Source organism: Oncorhynchus nerka, linkage group LG11 (genome assembly GCF_034236695.1).
Source record: "Oncorhynchus nerka isolate Pitt River linkage group LG11, Oner_Uvic_2.0, whole genome shotgun sequence".
Lineage (NCBI taxonomy): Eukaryota > Metazoa > Chordata > Actinopteri > Salmoniformes > Salmonidae > Oncorhynchus > Oncorhynchus nerka.
This window is the reverse complement of record NC_088406.1, coordinates 41,626,076-41,643,398: the sequence shown is the minus strand read 5'-3', so window position 1 is coordinate 41,643,398 and position 17,323 is coordinate 41,626,076. Positions and strand designations below refer to the sequence as shown.

The 17,323-nt window shown below is 43.3% G+C and overlaps 1 pseudogene; it reads left to right on the top strand.

Moving 5' to 3' along the window:
- LOC115136884 (sorting nexin-19-like) overlaps window positions 1-16,369 on the top strand; it is a 51,994-nt pseudogene extending 35,625 nt beyond the window's left edge.
- The last annotated feature ends 954 nt before the right edge of the window (window positions 16,370-17,323 follow it).

Genomic DNA, 17,323 nt, shown 5'->3' with positions numbered 1-17,323 from the left:
GAATTAACTGTCTTTCTCACTCTCCTTTCCATTGTCTACCCGAACAACACCACGTCTCTGTCTGTCACAGACGATGAATGAACTGTCTTTCTCACTCTCCTTTCCATTGTCTACCCGAACAACACCACGTCTCTGTCTGTTACAGACGATGAATGAACTGTCTTTCTGACTCTCCTTTCCATTGTCTACCCGAACAACACCACGTCTCGGGCTGTCACAGACGATGAATGAACTGTCTTTCTGACTCTCCTTTCCATTGTCTACCCGAACAACACCACGTCTCTGTCTGTCACAGACGATGAATGAACTGTCTTTCTCACTCTCCTTTCCATTGCCTACCCGAACAACACCACGTCTCTGTCTGTCACAGACGATGAATGAACTGTCTTTCTCACTCTCCTTTCCATTGCCTACCCGAACAACACCACGTCTCTGTCTGTCACAGACGATGAATTAACTGTCTTTCTCACTCTCCTTTCCATTGCCTACCCGAACAACACCACGTCTCTGTCTGTCACAGACGATGAATGAACTGTCTTTCTCACTCTCCTTTCCATTGCCTACCCGAACAACACCACGTCTCTGTCTGTCACAGACGATGAATTAACTGTCTTTCTCACTCTCCTTTCCATTGTCTACCCGAACAACACCACGTCTCTGTCTGTCACAGACGATGAATGAACTGTCTTTCTCACTCTCCTTTCCATTGTCTACCCGAACAACACCACGTCTCTGTCTGTTACAGACGATGAATGAACTGTCTTTCTGACTCTCCTTTCCATTGTCTACCCGAACAACACCACGTCTCGGGCTGTCACAGACGATGAATGAACTGTCTTTCTGACTCTCCTTTCCATTGTCTACCCGAACAACACCACGTCTCTGTCTGTCACAGACGATGAATGAACTGTCTTTCTCACTCTCCTTTCCATTGCCTACCCGAACAACACCACGTCTCTGTCTGTCACAGACGATGAATGAACTGTCTTTCTCACTCTCCTTTCCATTGCCTACCCGAACAACACCACGTCTCTGTCTGTCACAGACGATGAATTAACTGTCTTTCTCACTCTCCTTTCCATTGCCTACCCGAACAACACCACGTCTCTGTCTGTCACAGACGATGAATGAACTGTCTTTCTCACTCTCCTTTCCATTGCCTACCCGAACAACACCACGTCTCTGTCTGTCACAGACGATGAATTAACTGTCTTTCTCACTCCCCTTTACATTGCCTACCCGAACAACACCACGTCTCTGTCTGTCACAGACGATGAATGAACTGTCTTTCTCACTCTCCTTTCCATTGTCTACCCGAACAACACCACGTCTCTGTCTGTCACAGACGATGAATTAACTGTCTTTCTCACTCTCCTTTCCATTGCCTACCCGAACAACACCACGTCTCTGTCTGTCACAGACGATGAATGAACTGTCTTTCTCACTCTCCTTTCCATTGCCTACCCGAACAACACCACGTCTCTGTCTGTCACAGACGATGAATTAACTGTCTTTCTCACTCTCCTTTCCATTGCCTACCCGAACAACACCACGTCTCTGTCTGTCACAGACGATGAATTAACTGTCTTTCTCACTCTCCTTTCCATTGCCTACCCGAACAACACCACGTCTCTGTCTGTCACAGACGATGAATGAACTGTCTTTCTCACTCCCCTTTCCATTGCCTACCCGAACAACACCACGTCTCTGTCTGTCACAGACGATGAATGAACTGTCTTTCTGACTCTCCTTTCCATTGTCTACCCGAACAACACCACGTCTCTGTCTGTCACAGACGATGAATGAACTGTCTTTCTCACTCTCCTTTCCATTGCCTACCCGAACAACACCACGTCTCTGTCTGTCACAGACGATGAATGAACTGTCTTTCTCACTCTCCTTTCCATTGCCTACCCGAACAACACCACGTCTCTGTCTGTCACAGACGATGAATTAACTGTCTTTCTCACTCTCCTTTCCATTGCCTACCCGAACAACACCACGTCTCTGTCTGTCACAGACGATGAATGAACTGTCTTTCTCACTCTCCTTTCCATTGCCTACCCGAACAACACCACGTCTCTGTCTGTCACAGACGATGAATGAACTGTCTTTCTGACTCTCCTTTCCATTGTCTACCGAACAACACCACGTCTCTGTCTGTCACAGACGATGAATGAACTGTCTTTCTCACTCTCCTTTCCATTGCCTACCCGAACAACACCACGTCTCTGTCTGTCACAGACGATGAATGAACTGTCTTTCTCACTCTCCTTTCCATTGTCTACCCGAACAACACCACGTCTCTGTCTGTCACAGACGATGAATTAACTGTCTTTCTCACTCTCCTTTCCATTGCCTACCCGAACAACACCACGTCTCTGTCTGTCACAGACGATGAATGAACTGTCTTTCTCACTCTCCTTTCCATTGCCTACCCGAACAACACCACGTCTCTGTCTGTCACAGACGATGAATTAACTGTCTTTCTCACTCTCCTTTCCATTGCCTACCCGAACAACACCACGTCTCTGTCTGTCACAGACGATGAATTAACTGTCTTTCTCACTCTCCTTTCCATTGCCTACCCGAACAACACCACGTCTCTGTCTGTCACAGACGATGAATGAACTGTCTTTCTCACTCCCCTTTCCATTGCCTACCCGAACAACACCACGTCTCTGTCTGTCACAGACGATGAATGAACTGTCTTTCTGACTCTCCTTTCCATTGTCTACCCGAACAACACCACGTCTCTGTCTGTCACAGACGATGAATGAACTGTCTTTCTCACTCTCCTTTCCATTGCCTACCCGAACAACACCACGTCTCTGTCTGTCACAGACGATGAATGAACTGTCTTTCTCACTCTCCTTTCCATTGCCTACCCGAACAACACCACGTCTCTGTCTGTCACAGACGATGAATTAACTGTCTTTCTCACTCTCCTTTCCATTGCCTACCCGAACAACACCACGTCTCTGTCTGTCACAGACGATGAATGAACTGTCTTTCTCACTCTCCTTTCCATTGCCTACCCGAACAACACCACGTCTCTGTCTGTCACAGACGATGAATGAACTGTCTTTCTGACTCTCCTTTCCATTGTCTACCCGAACAACACCACGTCTCTGTCTGTCACAGACGATGAATGAACTGTCTTTCTCACTCTCCTTTCCATTGCCTACCCGAACAACACCACGTCTCTGTCTGTCACAGACGATGAATGAACTGTCTTTCTCACTCTCCTTTCCATTGCCTACCCGAACAACACCACGTCTCTGTCTGTCACAGACGATGAATTAACTGTCTTTCTCACTCTCCTTTCCATTGCCTACCCGAACAACACCACGTCTCTGTCTGTCACAGACGATGAATGAACTGTCTTTCTCACTCTCCTTTCCATTGCCTACCCGAACAACACCACGTCTCTGTCTGTCACAGACGATGAATTAACTGTCTTTCTCACTCCCCTTTACATTGCCTACCCGAACAACACCACGTCTCTGTCTGTCACAGACGATGAATTAACTGTCTTTCTCACTCCCCTTTCCATTGCCTACCCGAACAACACCACGTCTCTGTCTGTCACAGACGATGAATTAACTGTCTTTCTCACTCTCCTTTCCATTGCCTACCCGAACAACACCACGTCTCTGTCTGTCACAGACGATGAATTAACTGTCTTTCTCACTCCCCTTTCCATTGCCTACCCGAACAACACCACGTCTCTGTCTGTCACAGACGATGAATTAACTGTCTTTCTCACTCCCCTTTCCATTGCCTACCCGAACAACACCACGTCTCTGTCTGTCACAGACGATGAATGAACTGTCTTTCTCACTCCCCTTTCCATTGTCTACCCGAACAACACCACGTCTCTGTGTGTCACAGACGATGAATGAACTGTCTTTCTCACTCCCCTTTCCATTGTCTACCCGAACAACACCACGTCTCTGTCTGTCACAGACGATGAATGAATTGTCTTTCTCACTCCCCTTTCCATTGCCTACCCGAACAACACCACGTCTCTGTCTGTCACAGACGATGAATGAACTGTCTTTCCCACTCCCCTTTCCATTGTCTACCCGAACAACACCACGTCTCTGTCTGTCACAGACGATGAATGAACTGTCTTTCTCACTCTCCTTTCCATTGTCTACCCGAACAACACCACGTCTCTGTCTGTCACAGACGATGAATTAACTGTCTTTCTCACTCTCCTTTCCATTGCCTACCCGAACAACACCACGTCTCTGTCTGTCACAGACGATGAATGAACTGTCTTTCTCACTCTCCTTTCCATTGCCTACCCGAACAACACCACGTCTCTGTCTGTCACAGACGATGAATTAACTGTCTTTCTCACTCCCCTTTACATTGCCTACCCGAACAACACCACGTCTCTGTCTGTCACAGACGATGAATTAACTGTCTTTCTCACTCCCCTTTCCATTGCCTACCCGAACAACACCACGTCTCTGTCTGTCACAGACGATGAATTAACTGTCTTTCTCACTCTCCTTTCCATTGCCTACCCGAACAACACCACGTCTCTGTCTGTCACAGACGATGAATTAACTGTCTTTCTCACTCCCCTTTCCATTGCCTACCCGAACAACACCACGTCTCTGTCTGTCACAGACGATGAATTAACTGTCTTTCTCACTCCCCTTTCCATTGCCTACCCGAACAACACCACGTCTCTGTCTGTCACAGACGATGAATGAACTGTCTTTCTCACTCCCCTTTCCATTGTCTAACCGAACAACACCACGTCTCTGTCTGTCACAGACGATGAATGAACTGTCTTTCTCACTCCCCTTTCCATTGTCTACCCGAACAACACCACGTCTCTGTCTGTCACAGACGATGAATGAATTGTCTTTCTCACTCCCCTTTCCATTGCCTACCCGAACAACACCACGTCTCTGTCTGTCACAGACGATGAATGAACTGTCTTTCCCACTCCCCTTTCCATTGTCTACCCGAACAACACCACGTCTCTGTCTGTCACAGACGATGAATGAACTGTCTTTCTCACTCTCCTTTCCATTGACTACCCGAACAACACCACGTCTCTGTCTGTCACAGACGATGAATGAACTGTCTTTCTCACTCTCCTTTCCATTGCCTACCCGAACAACACCACGTCTCTGTCTGTCACAGACGATGAATGAACTGTCTTTCTCACTCCCCTTTCCATTGTCTACCCGAACAACACCACGTCTCTGTCTGTCACAGACGATGAATGAACTGTCTTTCTCACTCCCCTTTCCATTGTCTACCCGAACAACACCACGTCTCTGTCTGTCACAGACGATGAATGAACTGTCTTTCTCACTCCCCTTTCCATTGCCTACCCGAACAACACCACGTCTCTGTCTGTCACAGACGATGAATGAACTGTCTTTCTCACTCCCCTTTCCATTGTCTACCCGAACAACACCACGTCTCTGTCTGTCACAGACGATGAATGAACTGTCTTTCTCACTCTCCTTTCCATTGTCTACCCGAACAACACCACGTCTCTGTCTGTCACAGACGATGAATGAACTGTCTTTCTCACTCTCCTTTCCATTGCCTACCCGAACAACACCACGTCTCTGTCTGTCACAGACGATGAATGAACTGTCTTTCTCACTCTCCTTTCCATTGCCTACCCGAACAACATCACGTCTCTGTCTGTCACAGACGATGAATGAACTGTCTTTCTCACTCCCCTTTCCATTGTCTACCCGAACAACACCACGTCTCTGTCTGTCACAGACGATGAATGAACTGTCTTTCTCACTCCCCTTTCCATTGTCTACCCGAACAACACCACGTCTCTGTCTGTCACAGACGATGAATGAACTGTCTTTGTCACTCTCCTATCCATTGTCTACCCGAACAACACCACGTCTCGGGCTGTCACTTTTTCCCAGCGAATTTCGCATGTCAATTAGGCACTTTTCCAAATGGAATATAGTTATCACGTTGATGTTTTTGCAGTGTCAGAAGAAATCAAAGCACCTATTAGAATTTGAAACGGGGTTGTTTAAACATGGCTGGCTGCGGGAGAGCGCAGTAACCCTTTTTTTCCATTCTTCCTGAGGTGGAGAAATGTATTCCCTGCTAATGCTGCGTGTCCCTGTCAAAGCCGCTGCCAGTCAAAATGGGCTGCACTTCATAAACTGAACACCGGGTCAGTAGTACGAAATAAAATGTACCACTGTTGATTCCAAACAACTCGCTTTTTAGTTCCATCACCTTACATTAGCTGTGGTCCAACGACAGCCCTTAAATGGTTTGTCTGGACAAGTGCAGCGTTTGTCTTCTTGTTATCCCAGAGACGCCAGCATTCCATCCACCGACGCTAATGTTGAGAGGCTGGTTAGCTATTGCACTTTGTGTTGCATCATTTTCATCAATGATACTGGAATATGTACTGTACAATATAACGGATTTAGATAGTATGTGGTGGTGGGAAATCACGGGTGCCATTCATCGATATATCAAGATGCCTGATCTTTTCCAGAGTCAACATCGCCCACTGTGAAACATACCATTCTTTAGTAGGCTTACTTCTTAGGTTGGTTTCCCTACATCGTTACTCACAGCAGAAGACCTTCACCGGGTGCACCAAGTTAGGGCAACGTTATTTCAATGTGAACATGACGTACTCTGATGCTGACTGTGAAAGACATCACAGCGTATCAAAGAGTGCAAGGCCCTGCTGGGAGTGTTTCCAGGGCCTCCGTGTTTCCTGATGAAATAGTGCAGCCGGGCTGCTATAAACCTCCCTAGTGACTGGGTAGGAGGAGCTGGAGTGACTGCTGCTTCCCCAAGACATAAACCACGGCCGTGTGCATGTCAGACCAGACCAGCCCTCCCAGGACATTATAGATGGGGGAGACTTGGGAGGTTCCCAATGCTTTAAGAAGGATCTGCCGAAAAGTCTAAAGATTTTCCCCAAATTAGTGAAAAAATAAAGCACTTTTTAAATGTTTGTCTGGAAGAGAGTATGTTTGGTCTCGGCACCTTGTGCTCACGTGCTTGTGTTTTCGACTCGTCTCTGTCGTCGTAAGCGACCATTATTTAGGCTAATGCACTTGTCTCCGGTTGGTATGCGGCATTGAACGGACACTCATCATTGTCCACATTCTGAGTTTTTAATGAGCAGAGTAAACTTCAGAGGCATGAAGAGTAGGAGATCCGTGGCAAAAAGAAATCACAGTCCACTTCCCAGAATTCATAGCTGCTCTGTGAGACATGGCAGCTTCTTCAGTCAAGCACAAGTATTGAGCTCAATATGCATCACATTTTTGGACGGAATCCATTTGACTTGTGTTACATAAGTTGTATTTTCTCATTAGAACTCCTAGTCATTGTTATTTGTTAGTTGAACTCTGAAGTAGACTCTCATTGGAACCTATTTTTAATATGAACGTATCTTCTCTCTCCCTCCAACGCATACAACATACTGTATGTGCAAAGATAATAATTGCTCACATCAATCTTGAGAGAGGTTCTTAGCAGGCAATCCTTCATAGGCTTTTTTGTAGTAACATTTTCTCACAGTCCCACATCGTGGTTCCACACAGATGTCATCATGTATTGGTTTGGTAAGCCAGCCTCGCTGTTATGAAACATACTAACAATGACAGGGGATAAGACAGTCAAAACAAAAACGAGATCCATGTTTTCTCAGAACCGTCCATGTCCCTCAGCAGTGTAAAGAAAAAACCTGTAATGAAATAACTAAATTAAGGGCCTTGAAATGTGCCATGAACCATATTTTTGTGGATTTTACAGTATTATGTAACATCTGCAGAGTGTTATTCATTGATTTTGATCAAGTCTCTCATCCAATTGAATAGAGTCTGGATACAAACTATTTTTGTGTACACTGTTTGCGTAAGCCCTACTCAAGAGACCAACAGCAAATCTTCTCTCCCTGTGTGTGTATGACTGTAAACACACCGATCATTTTACAAGCATGGCACGTTCTTTGGACGACTTTTGTTTAGTTGATTAATACCATCTACTGCATTTCTGTAAGGCTATTGGAATGTAGTACGGCCGTTTACCTTGTGCTCAAAATACCTCTGCACATGTGGATGGGGGTTGTTGCGTTCTGTGCCTTTATGCTATAAGTCAGTGTGGAGTGGACCCTATTGTTTGTGTGTGTGTCATACCGTCTCTTCAATGTATTTTTTTGCGAACAGGTTTTAATCTTGTTGGGCGTAAAATGTCCTCTCCATGTGACAGCATCGTCATACACACGTCTTCATTTAGAAGTGGACGGTTTACCTTGTCAGAATTTTAGGGATGCACGATATATCGGTGAATATATCGGAATTGGACGATATTAGCTAAAAATGCCAACATCGGTATCGGCCCAATGTCTAGTTTAACGCCGATGTTAAAAACCGTTGTCAAAGCTACCGTGTATATAAAGTAGGTACATAACGTAATGACGCCACGTAAAATTTTGTGCTACACATGCAACACAGCATTCCTAACCTAGCCCACAATGTCTGCTGTGTGGATCAAGCAGTCATTTGAAAGAGTAACAACATTTCATAGAGACATTTCATCCATTAAAGTCAAGATAATGGAATTCATTGCCCTTGACAATCAACTGTTCTCTGTCGTGGGTGATGTTGGCTTTCGCCAACTGGTCAAGCACCGGTACACACTACCAAGTGCGCTATTTTTCAGATGATGCCCTATCGGAGTTACACAGTAATAGTGCCACTGCTATTAGCTTCATGACATTCATACTATGGAATGCTGTTTGGGTCTTTTCGTGTAGAAAAAGATACAGTAGCACTGTCAAAGTTGTACCAAAAAAGTATGCAAACACCGGCCACGAACTATGTGTTTACAATACCGCGTTGGTAATATTTGTTTGACCGCAACTTCTGGGGTAGCTAGCTAGCTTTAGCATGGTACCTAGCTAGCACCAATACAACCAGCCTGAAAACAATGACCAGTAGAAACTGCAGTCATTTTCATTATTCTTAGCAATGATTTAGGAATCCTTGTAACTATTAGCTAGGTTGCCACTTGTTGTTCGGCTAATTGAAATTGAACTTCAGTTCATGAAAATAAATAGCTAGCCAGCTACTTAACCCTGTTGCCCAAAACTAACGTTATAAGCAGCCAGCTCTTATTAGACAGTTCTTATTTGATTAATGGTGGTCGGACCCATCTATGTGAAGCTAGCCACAATATGGATTAGTCGAATTTGCAGTTTGCCTTCAAAATAAATGTGTCATTGACAGTGATGCAAATGAATACAAATAGTAGAATTATGCCATACTTTTATCTTGAAGGCTAACCGCAAAGTCCAATATTGTGGCTAATCCTTATTGTGGCTAGCTTCACATAGATGGGTCCGACCACCATTAATCAAATAAGAACTGTCTTATAAATTAGGGTTATTTTAGATGATGACACTAACTATATAGTCAGCTAGCTACTGAAACAGATTGTTTTGTGTTTTTTGACGTGTATCTTTTTTGACACGCAAAGACCCAAATGGCATTCCATAGAAATCCTGGTGGAAAATGAAATGACTGAACAAATGAACAACGAAACAGCACAGCAAGTAAGTGAAATAAATAGGTTTTGATTATGTTTTACTGGTTATGGGGACATATGTAAATGCCAACAAAATAACTTGTGTGTGTGTGTGTATATACACAGTGGGGCAAAAAAGTATATAGTCAGCCACCAATTGTGCAAGTTCTCCCACTTAAAAAGATGAGAGAGGCCTGTAATTGTCATCATAGGTACACTTCAACTATGACAGACAAAATTAGAAAACAAAATCCAGAAAATCACATTGTAGGATTTTTAATGAATTTATTTGCAAATTATGGTGGAAAATAAGTATTTGGTCACCTACAAACAAGCAGGATTTCTGGCTCTCACAGACCTGTAACTTCTTCTTTAAGAGACTCCTCTGTCCTCCACTCATTACCTGTATTAACGGCACCTGTTTAAACTTGTTATCAGTATAAAAGAAACCTGTCCACAACCTCAAACAGTCACACTCCAAACTCCACTATGGCCAAGACCAAAGAGCTGTCAAAGGACACCAGAAACAAAATTGTAGACCTGTACCAGGCTGGGAAGACTGATTCTGCAATAGGTAAGCAGTTTGGTTTGAAGAAATCAACTGTGGGAGCAATTATTAGAAAATGGAAGACATACAAGACCACTGATAATCTCCCTCGATATGGGGCTCCACGCAAGATCTCACCCCGTGGGGTCAAAATGATCACAAGAACGGTGAGCAAAAATCCCAGAACCACACGGGGAGACCTAGTGAATGACTTGCAGAGCGCTAGGACCAAAGTAACACACTTCGTCGCCAGGGACTCAAATCCTGCAGTGCCAGACGTGCCAGTACATGTCCAGGCCCGTCTGAAGTTTGCTAGAGAGCATCCAGAAGAAGATTGGGAGAATGTCAGATGAAACCAAAATATAACTTTTTGGTAAAACCTCATCTCGTCGCGTTTGCATCCAAAGAACACCATACCTACTGTGAAGCATGGGGGTGGAAACAACATTATTTGGGGCTGTTTTTCTGCAAAGGGATCAGGACGACTGATCCGTGTAAAGGAAAGAATGAATGGGGCCATGTATCGTGAGATTTTGAGTGAAAACCTCCTTCCATCAGCAAGGGCATTGAAGATGAAACATGGCTGGGCCTTTCAGCATGACAATGATCCCAAACACACCGCCCGGGCAACGAAGCATTTCAAGGTCCTCGAGTGGCCTAGCCAGTCTCCAGATCTCAACCCCATAGAAAATCTTTGGAGGGAGTTGAAAGTCTGTGTTGCCCAGCAACAGCCCCAAAACATCACTGCTCTAGAGGAGATCTGCATGGAGGAATGGGGCAAAATACCAGCAACAGTGTGTGAAAACCTTGTGAAGACTTACAGAAAAAGTTTGACCTCTGTCATTGCCAACAAAGGGTATATAACAAAGTATTGAGATAAACTTTTGTTATTGACCAAATACTTATTTTCCACCATAATTTGCAAATAAATTCATTAAAAATCCTACAATGTGATTTACTAGATTTTTTGGATTCGAACCAGGGACTGTAGTGGCGCCTCTTGCACTGAGATGCAGTGCCTTAGACCGCTGCGTCCGTGTGTGTTTAGTATTTAACTGTACTAGAATGCATAAATTATGCATAATATCGGTTATCGGTATCGTTTTTTGGGGGGAGGGGTCAAGTAAAATATCGGGTATTGGCCTAAATGTAGTATCGGTGTATCACGAGTAAGTTGATATTTCAACTAAAGTTACTGCGATGACATTTATGACGGATGTGAAGGTCCTGGGCTGGCGTGGTTACGTGGTTACTCTTGTTCTGCGGTTGTGAGGCCTGTTGGATGTGCCAAATTCTTTAAAACAACATTGGAGGCGGATTATGGTAGAGAAATTAACATTTAATTCTCTGGCAAAGGCTCTGTTGGACATTCCTGCAGTCAGTATGCTAATTATATGGTCCCTCAAAACTTGAGACATCTGTGGCATTGTGTTGTGACAAAACTGCACATTTTAGAGTGGCCTTTTTATTGTGCCCAGCACAAGGTGCACCTGTGTAATGATGAAAAATGGGACCAACACTTTACATGTGTTTATATTTTTGTTCAATATATCTACAGTATGTTGTCCTGATCACATCCCTGATGTGTCTGTCACTTGCAGTTGGCTTAACGGGAGCGTGGCCAACCTGACCTGTACCCTGCGGGTCCTGCAGGAGGTGTGGCATGGGGGCAGCCTACCAGCCCAGCACCCCCCGGCGCACAGCCACCAACAGAAGGAGGACACCAAGCAGCAATCCATGCACTGCCTCATGAAACTACTACCAGGCAAGTGATTATTAATAACGAAGAGGCAGGCTCATGTTCATTAGGCACCAAATGGAAGAAAATGGACTGAAACCAGGAGGGATTATGGACATGTTCAATAAGAAACGCTAATTTTAGTTTTTACGTTCAAATGTACTATTTTATGAACATTACAAATAAACAGGACCCAGGAGTTTATCCTGACCTTGTGACCTGACCATGAAAAAAAACCCTGGCCCATACTCTCATTCCTATCTACCTCTGCAAACATACAATTCATTTGTATTACGGTAGTTTATATTGCTTATGTGCAATACAATGGCATTTCATGTAAATTCAATTTTGTAAACTAAGAAGCCATTTCAGGGACTGCTGGTCTTACTTTATCCAACTAGCTATGTTTTTAGTTAATATATTTTTGGTGACCTTGGCTGTTCTAATTTCTCTGTGGAGTCCTATATGGCCTCTCAGTTCTATATTTGTACTCTTCTGTGTTTATAGATCTGCTCTCAGAAGTGCTGGGCTCGGACAAATACAGACTAAACCGGCAGACTGCACTGGAATCTCTGCAGAACCCTTACATAAACAGGTGACCACACACACAAAAAACAAAGTCATATACACTACGTCACTTGCCTGTCTGTCTGGCTATGATTTAAAGAGCCTGACATCATGGTCTTACAATAGATTATGAAGGAACATGGCATGAGGAGTTGATAAAGGGTTCTAAAGCTAAGTGATGAGCTGGTTGTGAATCAGTGGGCATCAGCCAAGCTTTATAGCGTGTTCCATATGATATACCTCTTTCCAGACACGTTTCCATTGGGTCAAGCTGATGATTTATACATTGCCAGCCCTTTGTTCTTAAGATGCATCAGTTTTGATTATAGCGGCATGCATCACCCTAATCTTCTTATTGAAATGTTCAAATAAGGTGTGTGTGCGTAAGGTACAGTATAATATATTTACGACTCAACTAAGTCCCTGTAGTGTTTGAAACATGCTGTTAAAATCACAAGAGTTGTCTCAGGAATTTTCTTCACTGGAACGAAGAACACGGCCAATTGTAAGGATTCCATTGCTGAAGTAATTTGGCTCGTTGAACCTCGTAGGAGCTATCAGAAATATCAGGTTGTGATTTGGCCCAATTTGTGATTTGGTAAAACTCGCAAGCCCCAAATGACGAAGTTTTCAACATTTTAAACAACCTTAAAATGTCCACCTGTAACTGTCGATAGTTAAATGGTGGATATTTTTGGAGGGCATGTTGGAGAGTTGATTTCTGGGAGACCCCTGACCTTTAACCTGTGACTCTTACCCTGTACAGACACTTGGTCTACTGTATCTGGGACCTTTTCCTCAAGTTCCTCATCCCTGAAACATCTGAGGAAAACTTTTAGAAAACCCTGCTGCAAAGTCTCTCCGAAAACGCAGAGAAACTACCACCATGAATGTCGTGGGAGCAATACTGGTGTACACACGCACACACACACGTTTAATCAACTGTCAGTGAATAGCCCTCAATGAAAGTCCAGCCTAATGTATCTGTAACGGCTTTCTTCCTGGGAAGGAGAGGACCAAAGCGCAGCGTGGTGAGTGTTCATCTTATTTAATAATAAATACAAACTGAACACTTCAAATACAAAATAACAAATGTGGCAAAACCGAAACAGTCCTAACTGGTGCAGAAAACACAAAGACAGGAAACAACCACCCACAAATCCCAACACAAAACAGGCTACCTAAATATGGCTCCCAATCAGAGACAACGACTAACACCTGCCTCTGATTGAGAACCATATCAGGCCAAACACAGAAACAGACAAACTAGACATCCAACAAAGAATGCCCACTCAGATCACACCCTGACCAAACAAAACATAGAAACATACAAAGCAAACTATGGTCAGGGTGTGACAGTATCTGGATAAATTCCATTATTCATGTGTCCCCACCTTTAACTCTGACATTTTGGACCCGAGGTCATCCGGGTCTGTCTCTGATTTAGTACATAACATTTGTGGGTCTCAAACATCGGCCACACATCCGGAGCAGCTTTGATTACCCAACACCTGTTTTCTGTTTGATCAGAATAAGTGTCTGATCTCCAAAAGCCCAAACACACGCACGTGTGGGAAAAGCTGCCTTCCCAAACTTCCCAAATCCATCCTTTTTCCTGCTTCCTAAAGCCTCCAGCTTTGGACCAAACTCATTTCAGATTTACTCCACACCAACATGATCCCTTGTGGTCTTTCTATATTCTATTGGAGAAGTCCAATTAGATTGTTTCCCCACATCAGGCTTACTGTGTCGTGCTTTGCCCTTTCGGGATGACTTGCCTATATGTTCCCTGTTATATGCCGCTATTCCTTTTGATCCCTTGGCCCTACACCAAGCTGCACATGTGCTGTGTTGCATTCATCCTCTACTCCCTTACTCCTGAGGCCTGGCTCGTACTGATATGGTCCACGGACATGTTTCTGTTGAAATGGTCACTCACACGTTTTCAACTTATGATGAAGGCCACTGCATTTTAAAGCGCTTGATAGCCACTTTTCCCATGGATCTGACATGGTTGTTTTTAATCATATACTCTACAAGTACATGCCATTTTCAGTGGTCTCTCTGCTACTTTTTAAAATTATGATATATTTTATGAGTACCACCAACACAGTGAATGGGAAAATGGATTCAAAGGGAACTCCCTCAACTGGTGATTTGCTGAATGTGCTGGAGGGCTGTGATTGGTTAATGGCCTATAATGTAAATGTTGATGTATAGCGTTTATAATTTCTTTGAAAGTAGTAGAGAGCCCACTCTGGAAATGTGATGTTTTCGAAGAGTATATCGTTTCAAACAATATGTTTAAAAATAAGCTAAATCAAAAAGGGCACTTTTGAGATATTAATGTGAAAAAATGTATTTCAGATTATAGCCATAATGAATATTTCAGAGGAGTATAATGACACCATGATGTCTGTACCATGTACCGTTTACGGCTCATAGGGTCTTACAGGAGGCATGTATAGGTAGGTCTAAAAAGGGCCTAAAATGGCCACTTTTCTCAAAAAGCATGTTACACATCCTTCCTCCCAGTAAAGTTTTTATGCGAGAATTGCCAGAACAATCTGAGATGCCCAAAATATTTTTGGGCCATGCTACTGTGTAATCGCCTATCTATGCCTAACCTATGTCTTTGAAACTGGCAAAAAGACTTCTCAACATTGCATGAAACAAGATGTTCACCGTGTTTAACAATCCCCACTCTTACTGATGCTTATTAATGCCTTTAAATGTGTATGGTAGGTCTGATGCCAGGTAAAGCTCATGCAGGCAGCATAGTAGCATACATCTCATGTCAGAGGTCCAATACGTCCAACACAATCTGCTGCACTCAACGTTGTCTGAAAATAATATATGTCATTCTTTATTTCTGTATTCTTGTTAACGTGATTGACTTATTTGAGTGTGTCTATAACTTATTTGTTTGATTGTAATAATGCTTTCTGTGAAAATGTATATTGATCAAAAATAATGAGAGGGATACCAGTAGTACAGAAGAGAAGGATATGAATACCTGTAGGAAATGCTTTTAAATTGCCTTAAACATGGCTGGAAGAGGTCTCGTCTGTCTTTACTATGGAGTCTGTGGACATGCCTTTTGTAGATCGTGTCATAAAGTAGTAGCAAACCCCAGTGACAAGGCGTGTTCTAATGTTGTGCTGAATGTTGTGTACTGTGATGTTTATTCCCTCCTGAACACATTCCTAGCTGTTACCTCTGTTCCTGTTGAATCCTTTGTGATGAACATTAGGGTTCGCTTGCATTCTGCAAGACCATTGTCCTGTCCTCAAATGTATCCCGTCACATGAAATGTTCAACACGTAACTCATTTAACAGAATTCTGAGGGCTTTTCTCACACGGAACACACTGCAAATCTGAAAGTTTGTTACGTGGCTTTTGTTACAAGTTGTTCGAGTACTGAATTTTTGTTGTTGTTGTGTCAAATGATATTATGTCCTCTGTATGGTGCCATGTATAGACACAATAATATGTTTACCCTCACGATAAAAATAAGTTATCAGTGATTAACTAACTTACAGAAGAGGTATTGTTTGTCATTTGTTTGGTTTCTCGTCAGAAGGGTTCTGCTTGCAATGGCTACTAGTCTCGCCGTTTCTCAGTAACTTTTGTCAACACCAAAGCTCTTTCTCAACTGTATTTTCTCAATTCCTCTTGTCCTCTCTGCTTGCCTCCTCAAAACACATTGGAAGAGAAGGTCAGAGGGGAGGGAGCTAGGAATCGAGAAAATACAATTTACCACGTGTCTGATTTGACATTACAATCCCAATGCAGTTTACACCCGTCAGACTTTGGGTGCCATTTGACATATTAATGCTTTGAATGACTCTTTGTAACTCTGTCAGTGTGGTATAACTGGACTCACAGGGTTTTACATTTGCTGGTGTTGATAATTTCCAAAACCAATAAAATTACCAAAATTGGATTAGTGTACATCATTTGTCATTCAATTATTATCAAACTAGGCTTTTAAAAATGTATACGTTTGATGACGAGCCTTTTATAATGTCTTATTACAAGGCTAGTTACATGTTATGTCTCTCTACATAGCAGATTTGCCTCAATGACACAAAATGGTTGTTAATAGTTTGAATCATTATGAGAAGAGTTTTACAAGGTGGTTACGCATGTTTATGACAACAACTCTACAATGCATTTAAACCACATCCCAATGCATTCTATGTCTTAGTGTCGGCTAAAGTGTTATCAACATTTAACATGAATGCAAACTTATTTTCTCCAGACCATAATAGCGAGGTCATTGAGGCGGAGGCCCAGTAGTTTCTTTTGATTTGAGCATTTCATTGGCTAAATCATTTACAACTCATAGCCATATAGCCAGCATGGCCCCATTAAGAAGAGCCAGAATGTGTTCATGACTAGAACATAGGTAATCCATCTTCTTTAGGCAATGGCCCAGAGCTGCAACATCAAACACAGTCATCGCCTCTCTACCTGAGAGCTCTATTGGCCTTTGTCTCTCTGTGTTGATCAAACGAGAGGCTATACTATAAATTAACACAGGTGTGAAGAGAGAAAACACTGTCTGCAGGGCGTCCATGCCCTGATCCCGATGACGCCGTCTTTTAACCAAAGCCGTATGGTGAGTCAAGGAGGAGCACCTGTTGACTGGAGAACACTGGTATTCTGTGCAGGGTCTGCTTTGCCCATAGCACTACTAGTTTATATTTACGTGTTATCAAGGAACATTGAACCAGAACACACCAATCTGGTCTGTGTTCATTAGGGCATGCATCTGAAACAGTTTTTAAAAGTTTCGCAACGGAAATAAAAATGAGTGGCTTACAGTTCATTTATTTAGCAGACACTCTTCAGTCCAGGTAGTCCCTCCCAGTTTCAGCCTACTCTTATGTTTGGT